Below are 16113 nucleotides of genomic sequence, written 5' to 3' on the forward strand. Positions count from 1 at the left end.
ATGTATTGGGAAGGTTAAGTGAGCTAAGGAAGCGTACATACAAATATGCTTTTTCACACTTTCGTTTTCTCTGTACTGTGCGGTCAATGTGCACATGTGCGCTTTACTTCTCTTCATAAGCACTTATTAAAATGGAAATTACTATCTTTAATTAGAATGTTTGGAAACATATTTATTGAAACTTTTATTACAGCAACTTCAAAAATCACTTTTCAAGTTTCTGGTTCCCAAAGCAAGTATTTGCCGCTTTAAAACCAAAACATTTTTTCGTAAGTCATTGAGTTTTATCTGGCATAAGAGCCTATGCAGACGGATACACTGTTGTTTCAGCAGCGGTGTTTTCTCAGGCTATATGAATCAGTACTTGCTTAAACTGAGGGTAAGAAAAATTTTTAAATTCCATCACCAAAATAATATTCGCTTTTCCTAGCGACTGTAGACCATTTTCATTGCAAATAACAGTATTCTGTGTTTCTCATTTGCCAATAATAAGGAAATTTTCTGTAAAGCTACCAGGTAATATCAAATTTTCTCTTGTTTTCGACATACTTCAGAATCATTAGAATTCACGTCTTTCTCTGTTGAAACATGACTTCAAAGATCTGTATTCAGGCATTTCTATTAGTAAGCCTAAAACAAAATCAAAGGCTTTGGAAAAAGACTTCTTATAAATTTTCAATACAGAAGTTAGTTATGCTCAAGCACGTTTTTACATAGATTAATGCAATTTAAAACTTCCATTTCAGCAATATCCGAAGTACATAAACGTTTACTCTCCTTGAATGTTGTATTACTTTCATTGAGTAGCAAACTTCCGAAAGAATCTGATTTTCGTTATGTCTGTCTCGAGTTGTCAGAGGTATGGTTTTATTTAAAGCGATAGATATACTACGTTATAGATGGTTTACTTTTTGAAGTTTCCAAAAAAATCAATTTCGATGAAAAAAGCGAGCGTTCTCTTGACAGACATACTTAAAACTGAGCACAGTCCTAAAGCAAGCAATAGTGTGGGTTTTATTTAGTTACTTTCATAGAACACCCATCCCCCTTAATGTCTTCCCACCAACTATAATGGAAAGTTAAAAATAAAAAAACTGAAACAGTAAATTTTTTGTTAGTGTCTCCGAAGAAGAGAATGGCCTGAAATGGCATGAATTTGTTGCCTCCTCCAGAAAACTATAAAGCCATGAAAGGGAAAGCCGAAAATAGGACATTACGTAAAAGGTTGACCTATAACGGAAAAGATCTAAATTTAGAAACAAATATCAGTTCATTCTATCCATTCTAACATCATATATTATATCGAATGCAAACATTTTCACTTGAGTACTTACGTATACTGTCATTGCATCCAACATACCTAATGATAAAGACGAAATTCTGATCGTAGTCCTTTATCCATATTTCTTTTTTTAATTGTGTTCAAACGTGTGTGCAAGTTTTAATATTTTGATTTTAAAACGAACAGTGCTGTTTATACCATTTTACATTCAGGAACAGACAAAAAAGAGTGTAGAGAAAAATCTCCCAGAATTTTAACTCTAAACATTTTTGGGTTTTAGTTTTGTTCAATAATGAAGATTTAATTTCACAACCTAATAACAGTTGATGCTATTTTGCTAAATACCTTCGTGGTGTAGTGGTCAGCACGCTCGACGCGTATTCGAGATGTCCGTGGTTCGAGTCCCGGCGAGGACATTGCTCATTTTTCATCTCTCCTGCAAATCAAAAAATCCTAATGTCTCTACACATTTTCATGAATAATTTTTAATTTATTTAAAATGACATATATCAAGTTAAATTTGAAAATAAAGTTGATTTTAGTCCGAAGACAAATTTGTATTAAGTTTGTAATACTCAAATAGTGGAAATATTTATTATCAAAATATTTTGCGATTTCATTGTTTTTATTAAATGGCTGGACCCTTGCAATTAATACATTCGTTCGAAATGGCCGAATCCATCGGTCATTTAGTAATCCTATGACCGAGAACTTTGCCCAGAGCCGAGAACTTTGCACAAGAGACGACTGATATTACACCCGCAACGGGTGGGAGGAAGCAAAGCGCAAAGAGCCAAGCCCTCGTGCTTTGCCTACAGTCATAACCTACAGTCAGCCTATTCGAAATTTAGAACTAATTGATCCGTAAGAGAGAGAATGGTAGTTAATATTTAAATCCAGGTGCTGTTAGAAACTACGTTCATTTATTTAAACTGCTTCAAAGCATTTCATCGACAGACATGATCATGTGTGATCAATAACGCTGAATTTACTTAATATGCGCAGCAATTTAAATTAACAACGAACAGTTATAAAAACATTAAATGAATTCTTGTTATGAAAACTTTTTCTGCACCAATTAATTTTCAGAGTTATCGAATTGTACAAATTAGTTCTGACTGCGAACATGTTGCTTTTTCTTAAATTCTTTTTTTGCTAGTGAATAAATATGATGCCGCTTTTACTATAGTTTAGCTATAGTAGGTAAAATATTACGTGACTTAAATAAACTTTCTTCCTGAAATGAAAATACATTTTAATTGCCAGTCATTAATAAAATGCGGGATGTCTTAATATTGTTTTAACACTACATGTAAAATCGAAGCTTACTGTAGGCTAAAAAAGAACTTCTGCCCTGCTCACTCTTTGACTTCTGCAAAAAGCCGGTTTATGCTAAATAGAGCGCGAAACTGAACCAGACGCGCTACCTGTATAGCGAAGATAGTTATGAATGAAATACAGAGATGCGTTGCTTTTTTGTGCAATAATCATATCTTTAAGTGAAGGTAACTGTCGATTTTATTTATATGATTGAATTTGGTGTTTAAAATATTTAATTTTTTTTTATTTTTTTAATTAAAAATGACGCTAAAAATTTGTACAATCATCTTCATAACTTCGATTACGACTAGTTAATTATTCTTCTAACACAAAGTGTCCAAACTTTGAGCTTTCAGTTTTTCTGTAAATATATCGTATAGTATATATATGCATCTTCTCCTATAGAAATACGCAATACGGAAAGGTTCAACTGAACTGCTAATATTTTATGGATAAGCTGTTAATTTTTTTAATAAAATAGCGTGTCTGGGCAATACAGCGTTATTTGGCAACTTTCAGAAATTTTAAAACGATTGCTTAAGTGATTGCGGCAAAACAATTCGAGAGTTAACAGCCTTTTTAAAATGAACTTTTGAGTGACATTTACTTCAGGTAATTCTAATACGTGAATGCATCACTAAATAACGTACTTTTAACTTAAGCCAGAAAACCGGAAACTACCAAGACAAAGCCCCAGCCTATTAATTTTAATCTCTTTTTCTTTAACAGCAGTCGTGCACATGAGCTTAATCTATATCTCTATGTTTCTAAAACAACAATCACCGTATTTGCAACAACTGCAGAATAAAAAAAAATGCTACAATTGCAAAATTAAAGCAATTTTATGGGGGATGTGGTAAAATTGCTTTGCTAGCTGTATGCGGTGATGGGCCTTGAGTTTGAAACCGCTATCTTATACTGTAGTCATCTCGGAAAAATATAAATAGTACACACTTAACATAATAATATATACGTTGACTACAAATTGAATGTATACCATAGCTGAAATACAGTAAAAATTACCAAACGAATAATTTGCAGCTTGGAGGAATAGAAATATTTACAGGAAAAAATGGGACAGCAATATGTATTTAACTATTAAAAAGTGACAGCCTAATCCATTTGAGAATAAGAAATCCATCGGAAGGCCGAACCCATCGGTCTTATACTCCTCTCATCACTAAGAACATTGCCCAGACTACACCACAGGCAACGCTCTCAGTACTGCCATTTTGAATATAATTTTTAAATTTACATCGATACCGCAACCGAAGGAAGGTCTTCTTATCTTATATATACAGTCACTGTCGTTCTGGACTGTATAATGGACTCCTGTAATGATTAGCGGAAGCTGACTGCTACTCTGATCTCTAAGTTGAGAACTTGATTCTCACGTAAGGATTGGTCACCTGTGTGAGTCTTTCCATCTTTTCGCGGACTAGCATAACTTAGGCGCGCACAAAGGTATCGGCAACCAAGGGAAGGGCTGGTAGAAAGGACCAATTGACATTCAGTTGTATTTTCTGTTGTGTCACGTTACTTTTCTCATTCATGCGAGCTTTGTTTCGATTGAAGCAACATGGTTGAAAATTTTTTGCAGCCATTTTTTTTCTATAAAATAATTATAATACCGTGGATTTCTTGCGAAATTATATCAAATATATGTAATGTAACAATTTCACTATCTAGTTGAAGGAATTTGAAAGGAATACAGTTATATCCTGGATATTAGGAAACACACGCGAAATAAAATGTAAACAAAGGCTTTCAAAGATTCAGTGTTAGTAGAACCCTACTGCTCCGTACTCAGGGTTCTACTAACACTGAATCTTTGAAAGCCTTTGTTTACATTTTATTTCGCGTGTGTTTCCTAATATCCAGGATATAACTGTATTCCTTTCAAATTCCTTCAACTAGATAGTGAAATTGTTACATTACATATATTTGATATAATTTCGCAAGAAATCCACGGTATTATAATTATTTTATAGAAAAAAAATGGCTGCAAAAAATTTTCAACCATGTTGCTTCAATCGAAACAAAGCTCGCATGAATGAGAAAAGTAACGTGACACAACAGAAAATACAACTGAATGTCAATTGGTCCTTTCTACCAGCCCTTCCCTTGGTTGCCGATACCTTTGTGCGCGCCTAAGTTATGCTAGTCCGCGAAAAGATGGAAAGACTCACACAGGTGACCAATCCTTACGTGAGAATCAAGTTCTCAACTTAGAGATCAGAGTAGCAGTCAGCTTCCGCTAATCATTACAGGAGTCCATTATACAGTCCAGAACGACAGTGACTGTATATATAAGATAAGATAAATAAGGAGTGAAGAAATCGATAATAATTAACTTTAAAATATAGATTGCACTGTTTTGCAAGGCGAAAATTTTTGCGAGTATTTTCATGACCCAAGGCTGTTGAAAGGAAATAATTATGACAACACGGTGAAACCAGAAAGGGATTTTGCCTTTGGTGATTAAAAACTTTATTTCTTTTTTATTTTATTATTATTATTATCCACAGGACTTCATTAATTAATTTTAACTTAACAGCTTTCTGTTTTGAGAGTGTAAAATCAACTGCATTATTTTCTCTCCAAATCAATTTTAAGTAAATGCAGATTGCAATTTTGTTAAAAAAACGATTAAGAGTTTTCGATTAAACTTTATTTAGGTTATTGAAAATAAAGTAACACACAAAAAATGCATATGCTTTTTCTCATTTAGAAATGAAAACTTAATAATAATAATAATAATAATTAAAAATCTAAAATCTTCGAATTCGATGTAAATAGAAAACTGCAAATACAGAAATTTAACTAAATTTGGCAACGAGTTACTGTTTCGGACATTTTACAAAATTTTCATCAAATTTCTTCAAGTAAATCGCCAACGGTGATCAAAGACTTCAGGTTTATTTATTTATTTATTACGATTACCTACAGAATATTAGCAGCTAGCTCTTTTGCTAGTATGCATCTGAAAGTTTGTGATCATTTGGAAAGTAATTGTATTTCGTTTAGGAATTCTTACTTTCATTTCTTTTCTACTACTAATTAGATTAGGTTGCATGAACATGAACTTTTTTTTCTTAGAACAGAGCTAGCTTTCTAAGAGGAGAGTACCTTCGTGGTGTACTTTGTAAGAGAATTGGCTTGTATTAAGTTTACACATGAGGGAATTCTCGAAAATTAAACGTTCAGCCAGTCTTTTGGCCTAGGCTCGAACTCCAGACGAGCTACCAGTATCAAGCAGTCTTGAACCGCTAAGCCACTGTTGGGGGCCTGTACTGTTAAGTATACTACTAAGTATCCGTTGTAGGATTATTACTCATCATAATCGTTCATGGGCTGCAATGTTGCCACAGCCCGAGAAATCATGTTTTGAGATAAACGTGGCTACAGATTTCCTTTTGAAATTCAACAAAATATTCAGTTTGAAAAATAGAATAATTCTAACGCTAATTTGTATAATATAAACTGGCTTAAATATTAAAAACAGGACTAAAATAACAAGTTAAATTAGTTCTAAGGGCATCAGTGCACTTTGAAATAACAGACATGAGAAAAAATACAAATAATTTTCGCAAAAGAATCAAAAACTCGTTTATTTTTAATAAAAATAATCCTTTATAGCTTAATGTAAAATTATTGCCTACTTCACACGTGTTTGCAAAAGCAAAAAAAATCTGAAATAAAAGCTTCGCAGAGTGGAGAATAGATGGTGCAAAGTGTTCACGTTTGAATTTTTTTGAAGAACAGTTATACCAGAGAGCCACATACAAACATACAGTCATTTCTGAGCTTTCCAAGATTTTTATTTAATATTAAGTGGAAAGATATCCGTGACCCACAGGTTATGCTCGCGACACAGAATGAAAAAGTTTTTAGAACCGTGTGGTGAACAGTGTTTTGAGCGTGTTTAAAGATTTCCTTGGTTTTAAAATGCATTCTTAATTGATGGATTAAAGCGTAAGCATTACTAAAAGGCTTCACACGAGTTCTAATAATAATTATTATTATTTTAAAATTAACATTAATAGTAAATTTTATGAAAATGTGTTATTGTTGCCCTTAACATTACGTTTAAGTATACTGGAAGTTAATAAAAAATATCAAAAAAATAGGAAAAAACGAAATTAAGTTTTATTAATAACGTTATCACTTTATGCCATATATTTAAAATTATAAAATTATATTCTGAATGTTTCAATCATTAATTAAAACATCATTAATTAAATCCGAATAATACATCATTAATTAAAATCCGAAAGAAAGTGAAATATTTACCAGGAATAACCTATTTTTATATAAATTTCAAAATAGAATTTATTTTTAGGTTTTATATTGCCTTAAAAATGCTGAATAACAGATTGGTATTGCATCACCGGCGATTAAATGCTGTAGATCACCAGATCTCTTCTTAAATATATTGAAGAGGTTTATTGTAAGCTTTTTTAAGTGTTGCTTCTTGGAAGGATTGTAGACTTTTCCTGCGTCTCGAGGCTTTCACATTGACAGTTTTAAAATATGTTTCTTTAAAAACATTTTATGGGAGGAGAAGTAATCAAATGATTGTTTTACTACCTTCAATGCAGAAATGGCGTTGAAGTGTATAGTGTCCCTGTTAGTATCTACAATAAAATTTTGACATGTCTGATCTGTGAAATCTTTTACATCAGTTTGTTTGTTTGAAAGAGTTGTCTTGTTTCTTTGTCGTTCTAATTAAAGAGGAATGCTCAGATAGAACATAGATGAAGCCTCATTTCAATGATAATTTCACATTTTTTTTCAATTAGATAATGAACATAATCTCCTTCATTCTTCGTGTAGCTGTCAACAAGAAATTTGTGTCATACTTTTCATCTGTAAATCTGCCATAGAATACAAACAACAGGCAAACTACACACTTGGAGCAAACTGAGATGTGTCAGTATTGCAGCTAATGTATGCGAGAAACGAAAGAAGGTAGCAGAGGTCTACTGTCATCTGTTAGTGCGATAATGAACTAAAATATGTAACAGTGCTCTTGAAACAAAGAAAACAATTTTGCAATAATTAATTTTACATTACTCAAAATTCACATTTTTCGAGTTGTGCCAATATTGTAACCCATGAACGATATATGTGAGCGCAGTCTCATTTCACATACTATAAAAAACATTGTAATCTCATCTTGACTCTCCACGGTGAAATTATATATTTCTCACTACGCACAATGGTATTTTATTGCATGTTTATTATGTGTTAGATAACGTTGACTATTTTGCCTATTGAATAACTGTTTCATATTTCTAGGTGGTGAATTTAAAAAGCATTTCATTTATAGTTCGATATCTTTGTGAACAAATCTTTATCGGAGTTCAAACAAAAGTTTCCGGAAGGTGATAAAATGATATGGGAAGAAGGCGGATAAATGTAATCTAACAAAGGCCACTTTAAACCAGATATTCTCAGTAGACACAGCAGCAAAATAGACAAGGGTGATATCGCATTTCTTTCACTACATAGATACTCAACAGGTAGGCCAAGCACTTTTTTTAACCGATAACTTGATATTTAAATGGACAGAAAGAGAATTAACTTCATTTATTGAAATGTACGAGCAATTTATAGCTTCGGCTATTTGACTTAAACAGAGTATATGTACACCCGTTATCCGAGGATAGTGCATGCTTCTCGCGTATTTTCCAAGAAAGAGTACGAATTTTGTTAAATTTCTCAAGGAAATAAGTTTCTTTTCAAAATAATTCTTAAAAGTTTATGTTTGTGAACATTCAAGATCAATGTTTTTAACATGTATGCATTTTAAGTAAAAATAGAATGCCATGCATTAATGAATTAACGTAAACGAGTACACCTGACATCAAAGATTTAGCATACTAGCTTGTAATGAAGCTTGGCTGAAATCAAGTTTCTCTGAAATTTATTTCCGAAAAATCGGAATCTACATTTTAAATTATAACTCTCAATCTAATCAAATTTTATGAACAAAAAACATTCATACAGTGTAAACTATAAATGAGTACGAATCTTCTCTCATCTAATGGCATACTTTTATATTGTTTTTTTGTTGTTTACTCGATTGTAGCGAAGTCCATAATGGCTGCCTGTCTAAGTGAGGAATGCTTTCGCGAAGTATTTTCTCATGGAAATTGACTACCATTACCTTACATATGAGGAAAATCTTGGCATACAATCTGATTCATTAACAGGAACTATTTTGGGGTGCAGTTAAAAATTATGTGACGATAATTTTTTTTTATATTTACATATAACATAAAATTCTTAAAAATGGTAAGCTCAACACATTTTTGAGCTTTTTATTATTTAACTAAACTCTTCTTAAGTTGTAAAAAGGAAATATAGGTACTATTCGGTTTTGAGGGCCGTAAAAAATCGCCAAACTAATATTGATGCCAGTGCTGCCAAAAATAATTACGGCAACCCTAACGCAAGAAAGGAAGTATAATAGTAAATAACTATCTAAGATTGATGTTTTAATTTCATATAATACTTTTTTATTATTATAATTTATATAAAAAAAGGCTAAACATGACTGAATGGAAGCATACGAGTTAATAACTATTTCAGGTCATTATTATAATTTATATAAAAATTGCTAAACATAACTGAATGGATGCCTGCATCGCTATTTCGCTACCGAGTTATCGCTAAAGCATAATTTCATTGGTTGTTCAAGTATAATTTTCTCTAATGAATGATGCCTTTTCTTTGAAAAAATTCTCGGTAAAGTGCAGAATCGCCCCCGTATTTGTTTCCGCTTTTTACAAGGGTAAAAACAATTGGATTTCTGTCAATTTTCTTTTACTTTTTAAGTGAAAATAGGTCGATGTGTACATAGATAAAGCCAAGGGTGTGCGCAGTGCCATTTTTGTGCAATTCTGGGATATTTTTTTAAGTGAAAATAGGTCGATGTGCACATGGATACGGAGATGTGCAATTCTTAAAAATGCGTCAAGCAGTGGGTGATTCTGCACTTTGCCCAAAATTCTATTGCCGACTTTTCGTCATGGGCAATTCCCAAATTGTTAAATCCATAGGATATTAAAAAAGGATTTAAAATCAAAAAAGGATTTAAAAATTAAACTAGTATTTCAATGGCGTCTTAAGAAATATAGATCTATATAAACTTACGCAATCTGAAATCAGAGCGTACGCTAGATTTGGCGCGCTGTTAAATGGGCGCGTTTGCTAGATTTGGCGCTTTTGCCCATACATTTTCGCTGCAATTTTTTACGGTCTTCAAAACGGAATAGTACCGAAATATATTATTAAGAATTTACGATATCCAAGCAGGTACGTACATATTAAGCAACTGCCTTAGCAGATGTGCCAAATTTTCAAAATGTGTCAATCTGTGTCAATCATGCTCATAACAATCCTTCAATCAAGCAACGCCCCCTTTTTGTATGCGTTCTTTTTTGCTGTATTCCAAGTTTCAACAGTTTTTATAAACAAGTCGTGATACTTTTTGTCTTAAATTTAGTTTTAAAATATAAGCTGGTGGAAATTGCCAGCAATGTCCAAGTGCAGAAAACTTTCTGCAGGAATACAAAAATTTTTAAAAATTAAAAAAATAAATAAATAAAATAAAAAATTTTGCTGAAAATTTTCTTACGAAAATAACAGGAAAATGCGTTTTCTAAATTGCCGCTGTGGCTGAGGATTGCACGAAGCCGAGTCTCCGCAATTCTCTGATGTTTTTTTAAGTGAAAACAAATCGCTATATACTTTGGGAAAAGCATAACGCAAAAAATTACAGAAAGTTTTAAAGAATGTAAATTCTTTATTTTTTAATGTATCACGTAATCCTTATTTAATAATTCAAATTTGTGTTTTAAATTGTTAAAAGTACGTTTTCTTTTCATATGTTGATAATGTTTACTGATAGTTTAAGAATATTTCTTAAAAAAAAGGTGCGAAAACCACCAGCTTGCACCCAATAAGTAAACTTTTACCATTTTATCCGTAAAAAGTTGCCATATTGTTCCAAGGTAGTTACGTAAATGCATAAGTACTTCCAAGCTTAATAAATGTTTCACATGTGGATTATTGAAAATAGCCTATGATCTGAAACTTCTATCGGTTACATATTACGCGTAATACTACCTGCAAATGAGTTTAAATGAGCTTCTTTCCCAATAGTTTAAAAACCAATTTACTCAGTTTTTCTCATTATTTTAGTAATTCTTTCCCTCACTCGTATTTTATAATTCAAAGCTGCTTTATTTTAAATCGTTTATGATTCTCAATAACTTTTGAATCTGTATGTTAGAAATTTCTAAAATTCAAAGTGTATTCGAATACTGAAAGCTGTATTTCTAATTTTAAATGCATAAAATATTTTGATTCCTGGTTAGAATAGACTACGATAAAACATGTCATGTCTACCTTTCTAACTGCTGTTTAAAATAAATATTAATTAATTTGTTTTGCGCCGTAGGTCGTAGCTCAGTGAAATAAAATATCGAATATTAGCTTGTTGTAATAATTTACACTGCATTTAAAGACTTAATTTCGTTGATGAAACGAATTCAAGTATTTAAAATGACGTGATGGCAAAAGGGAATTGCCAAGTTAGGATGGCAATAAACATTTAATTAGAGACTAATGTCGTTGAGTAACTAAGATTACAAACGAGACATTGGTATATTTTTAGCTACCATGGTAGGAGTTCTAAAGACTCGAGAAGATCGAATGCATATAGTGTTTACGGTTAATAAGCGTACAAAACACGAAGAAAGCAGCTGTCTTAAAATAAACATGTTTTTATAAAGACATAAGGTAGGAAAGATCTGTATCTTTTGAAGTACTGAATGTCTTATTTGGCATAAATTAATTTGTAGAAATCATTTGTATACGAAAGCGAATACTTTACAACGCACAAATCTAGCTACTCGAATCACTAGATTATGTACATGGACGTATATCTAGCAACGAATATGTGGAAAGATAAATTAGGTTTTTTTTTTTTTTTTTTTTTTTTTTTTGTGCAGGATATTCAGAATTGCCTCAAATTGTCTAAGTAGGCATATGTTTAACAAGATATTTCTTCTAATAATAACTTGAAAATATTTAAACATTATTTATCAAGCTTTCTTAAGGGCAGGAATCTCTTTTCTACTATTACTGCAATACATTTCTTCAGACATCTAAAAGCATTAAGGAAAAAAAATCAACATTAAAAAAATGTTTAGGGTTATTTGGTTATGACGAAGATACAGCTGTAGTTCGACCGTCTCAAACTCAACCCTGGCTGGCATTCTGCCAAAACAAATAGACTCGTCCAGATTGGGCGTTATTACTTTTTTAGTCGATAGTTTGCACTTACCTTAAAAGTTAAGAGCCTAGACCAGGGATGGGCAAACTACGGCCCGCGGGCCAACTCCGGCTCGCTGAAAGGTTCCCACGGAGAGAATTTAAATTTTTCCGTCCGAGGCAAATTAAAAGAGATATGTATTATATATCCATCTCCTTTTCTATTTTGTTTAAATATTATTTATTTCTTCCTTTTTCCAAAGGACTGATAATCTTTTTACTCCCTCTATTTTTGTTCTACAAAACATAAAATGACAGAAATGGCAAGCACAGACAGCTTTTAATCCGTAAAGTGTGAGCAGCGGAAGTTCTTTGTTAGTTATAGCTATAGATTGACGTCAACAAGCGTTATCTCTTTCTCGGGGAGCAGACATATAGGAATCCAATTATAGGTGAATTAGACCTCTTAGAAAGAACTTAATCTTAACTTAGTAAATCTTAATATGTTTGCTGGGCAGCTAGCTAGTCTCGTTTGAGGTTAAATTCAATACCCTCAGTAATTGAAGAGAAGCTTAAGAATTATGAAGATGGCTTGAAAAAACTGCATTTTGAGTTCGAACGAAGATGTCAAGATTTCAATACCATTCAAACAGAATTGGATTTTTTACCATGCCTTTCAACGTAAACTGGAAAGCAGTGAGGTCAGATTTGCAGTTTGAATCGAGTTGCAATCTAACAATCATCTCAAGCAGCTGTTTCTAAATATGCCAAAGTTAGAGTTTTACAAATCATTATCGAAAGTAAGTTTCCCGAATTTAATATCTCACGCCCAGAAAATCAGTGCTATGTTTGCTTCAACTTAGATATGTGAACAAGTGTTTTCAACCGTAAACCTTAGAAATAATTATTTCAGAAGTAGATTGACACATGCGCATTTAGCTTCGTTCCTTAGAATCAGTACATCACGACTCGAACCTCAATATAAGTAACTTTTAAAAATGAAATCGCAATTTCAGTTATCTCGTTAACATAATTAAATTGTAATACTTGTATATTGTTCTTAAAATTTTAGAAAAATATCTTATCGTTTTGTTTTCGATTTTTGGCCTGCGACCGAAAATGTTTGCCCATCCCTGGCCTAGACGATGACTAGTTTAGAATTTCGGTTGCTACATTTTTAGTAACTATTCAAAAATTTTTATTCTGTTTTATTACTTACATTCCCAGTTTTTTCAAATAGCGTATATCCAAAAAAAACTATAATAAAAAGTACTCTCGAATGAACAAAAGATTGTAAAACTTTAACAATTTGTGTATAAAAATAGTTACAAGTATTTAATAAAAATTTCTCGGAAAACTGCATGGTACTTGTGTGTTAGCCGGTTAACCCCCGATATCTTGCCAAAAATACGCCTGACTCAGAATTAGAAAGCGCTGGGTAATCCTAGAAACTGTTTCGGATTCCTCAAAGATGAAATTTATTATATTAATTTCTTCTTAACATTCTTTCTCTTTCTTTCTTTTTTTTTCGCTCTCTGAAGGAGGGGGAGGCTGACTTTTTATTTTAACGTCAACTTCAGTTAGAATTAGCTCATATTCGCCTTGCATTCCTTTTTGATAATCCTCTTCTAGCAAAAATGTTCTCGGGACAGCGTTTGTTCGTCTCATGTTACTGCATTTTGCATCATTTGTTTACTAAATTTGCCTAGTAAAAATCACGTATGGACCACTTCTCCAGCAGTGAAAGTCTACATGATAGAAAATATGCGTTGGAAATATAAGATAAGCAACAATAAAAAAAGTGTTAGAATAAGAACTGGCAAAGATTTCGAAGAAGTCTTTTGCCTCCTTAAATAGCAAAATTCGGTACTTTTCCGTTTTGTCGGCGCAAGCTCGGTTCTCGCTGTAGCCTTTTACGCCTCATTTTCAAAACAAGTCGCAGCTTTTTCTTATCAGATTGATTGTTTCTTTCAATACTGGCATAAAATTACATAGAATTTTTATCAGACAGTTCATTTTTATGTCTAAGGCCATTTTCGGTAATTAAGTCAATTAGGATGCAATCACAGCGCTTACCCGAAGCCGAAAATATAGAAAAGGTAAAGTCAAGGGTTAAATTCATCAATTCTAATGAGAATGCATTAGTGAAGTAAAGCTCTGCAGTTTTACATAATTTCTGAGTAAGCTATTCGTACGCATTGAAATATTTCTTGCATTTAAACTTGTGTTCCAAATTAAGATTTAACTTGAAATTAATGTAGATAATTACTGAGAGCATTAGATTTTTGTAGAGTAGTTTACGTGAGATGAGATCGCTTGGGGTCACGTGATATGAACCGGCGAATCAAGATGTTGAACCATGAAAGCATAGTAAATTCTTAAATTAATGTGTTTTAACAAATTTATTGTCTTTATTTATTGGCTTTTTTATGAAATTTTAAGCGATATTAAAATGTTTATGCCTTCAAAAAAAGAATTCTTAGAACTAACATTTTTTAAATATTTTTTATGTGTATGTTGTCGCCAATAAAGTCTGCTTGGCGAGATTTGCGCCGGCGAAACAGAAAAGTACCCAAAATTCATATAGAGGCAGATATAAGCTGCGGAGAATAAAAATATCATAAGACTAGCCAGCAATACCCGCCGGAAATCAAAAAAATATGTTTCATGGATTTGCTTAAGCCGGAAATATATTTCCCTGACAAAAGGCGGCAGTGTATTGACGGGTACCGGCTAGTAAACAAGTAGCAAATAAATTATCACTGATTTTTGTCGAATTTCTAAGATTAAATTAATTTTTTTACGATATATCTTAAACTAATACAATTTAAATCAATTCACGCTTGCATTTATTATAGGTTTTAAACCTTTTAATAGATTTTTAAAAGAGTTTTAATGTTAAACGGTCTTAATACAGAGTGCCAGTTGCTGTTAAATCAGTGCTTTTTTTCATTTAGGGAAAGAATTTAATAGCTACTTGTAAACTACACATAAAGAACTCTTTAAGAAAATGTTTTATGTTCATAACGTTTACTTTTAATCGTTTGATTACGGAGCGCTTCTCTTGTGTTGTGCGAAAAATGCGGCGAAACGCTATCGGACTTCTCTTGTGTTGTGCCAAAAATGCGCTGCTCTTTGTTGCTAGAATTTTCTCATTAACTGAGAGCAGTTTTACTCATATCAGTTGCGGTTTTGTTGAAACTAGATTATTCTAAATAAGTAGTTTGCAGTTTCATTGGTAAAGATTACTAGGGTTAATTATAACTGTTTCTCTTATCTCACCCGCAAAGAAAAACAGATAGTTACGCATTTTATTCCGCTCTTTTAGCATATATACTAGAAAATTTGTCAGCACTCAAACGGTTGAGCAGTTGTAGGAATACATAAATTCATACAGAATGTCTAATTGTAAAGCGCACCGAGTTAGCAGAATTCTATCCGTTGACTGCAGAGTTTAGTTAGTTTGCTAAAAAGAGTTGAATGCTATACTTTATACATTCTGTTCCTAGCTCGTTAACACTTAACCACTCTAGACAATTTGTTTAATTAACCTTGGGGTACTTATGCATTATCCCGTCGACCGTGAAAGTTGGCTGCCATCAAACCACGCAAATTAGAGAGGATCCCGGCCAAAGTTAGAGCCCACCAGCAGACGAGCCGTAAAGTCGATAAACACTGGTAGTTCGGTCCAAGATTCGAATCCCGCAAAAGGACTGGCTGCATGGGCGTTTTCGTGGTTTCCCCCATGTGTAACGTGTATGCAAGCCAGTTTCCCTTTGAAAGTCCTCCACGAAGGCATCCCTTTCCTTAGGCAGATAGCTCTGGAGGCTTTGTCGTAATAACACAATCGTAAATCCTGTCAAATTTGAGGCATACATCCCTGCGGATTTCCGAAGGAACTGACGCTTCTTTATTTAATAAATAATCTGCATTCGACCAGCTTCATTTCTGACCTTCGTGAAACGGCTATCGTCAACTTCTGCTATTTTAGTAGGCTGTCTGATTTTACCAAAAGCTCTGTTTAGAAGGTTATGAGTACAAATTTGTCGCAAGTAACTGTTTCAATCTATTAGAAATTTATTTGTCAGCCATATTCGGCTGACCATATCGTGTCCATTAATACACACTTTTTTTCCTGTTGAAACGATCCCATATAACTTTGGAAATAATCCACTGCTTGCTATTCTTGTACAAAGCAGGCCCCAAATTTTAATCATGTTTTTAAA

At 32.7% G+C, this 16113-nt stretch overlaps 1 protein-coding gene across 7 annotated transcripts in view; it reads left to right on the forward strand.

The window, feature by feature from the left end:
• The window catches only part of LOC118181841 (ectonucleoside triphosphate diphosphohydrolase 1-like), a 228111-nt gene that overhangs the window by 77523 nt on the left and 134475 nt on the right, over positions 1-16113 (forward strand). The window contains exon 1 of one of the 7 annotated variants that reach the window (XM_035351047.2): positions 7975-8127. The exons of the other annotated variants lie outside the window; for them this stretch is intronic. The gene's annotated coding sequence lies outside the window, so the exon portion shown is untranslated. Of the gene's footprint in view, positions 1-7974; positions 8128-16113 lie in introns of those variants that run through there. 7 annotated transcript variants of the gene reach the window in all.

This window comes from Stegodyphus dumicola, chromosome X1, assembly GCF_044657685.1.
Source record: "Stegodyphus dumicola isolate Sdum_Otavi_A_Nest chromosome X1, ASM4465768v1".
NCBI classification, from domain to species: Eukaryota; Metazoa; Arthropoda; class Arachnida; order Araneae; family Eresidae; genus Stegodyphus; species Stegodyphus dumicola.